The sequence below is a fragment of the Sinocyclocheilus rhinocerous genome, unplaced genomic scaffold, assembly GCF_001515625.1.
Source record: "Sinocyclocheilus rhinocerous isolate Xijiao unplaced genomic scaffold, SAMN03320098_v1.1 scaffold1252, whole genome shotgun sequence".
Classification (NCBI taxonomy): Eukaryota; Metazoa; Chordata; class Actinopteri; order Cypriniformes; family Cyprinidae; genus Sinocyclocheilus; species Sinocyclocheilus rhinocerous.
This window is the reverse complement of record NW_015640452.1, coordinates 197,216-197,801: the sequence shown is the minus strand read 5'-3', so window position 1 is coordinate 197,801 and position 586 is coordinate 197,216.

Sequence of the window (586 nt, the reverse complement as noted above, 5' to 3'; positions counted from 1 at the left end):
GAAGCGAGTGCGAGTGAAAGACGGTTTATGGTAAGTAAAGATTAAAAATGTAAAGTCATCATTCATTGTTTGAGTCCGGTAGTATCTTGAGATTTCATGGAAGGCGGAAATACTCTGAAAAGAGCTTATATTGAAAAATACGTGGACGCGGATTCGTCTTAACGGCCTCTTTTACTGAATGGAAGAGGTGCTTTTAATATAACGTCAGTGAGTATCTTATGTCATATTTACGTAAGATTTTTACAATATTTGCATTTTTTGAGGTGTTGAGAGGGTTATTAACATTTACATGTTAATTCGTTATCTCCTTATTCGTGGTTAAATTGAATGTAGTTTCCTGAAGGAAACGGCGTTATGTTATAAAGACTAGCCTAATTATTTTGAGGCTGATGAAGTGATAATTGTTAAAAGTAATGTTTTGCACGTTATATTTCAGACATGTTGAGCTTTGTGTCTTCAATGTGCCCGCGCCGGGAGTTAACGACACCGAAGCCTGCTTGTGTGAGGAGGCGATTTTCTCAGCTTCTTCAGAAGAGCGGGAAAGACGGTTAAGGCAAGTAAAGTTAATAATTCCATGTTATCTTTT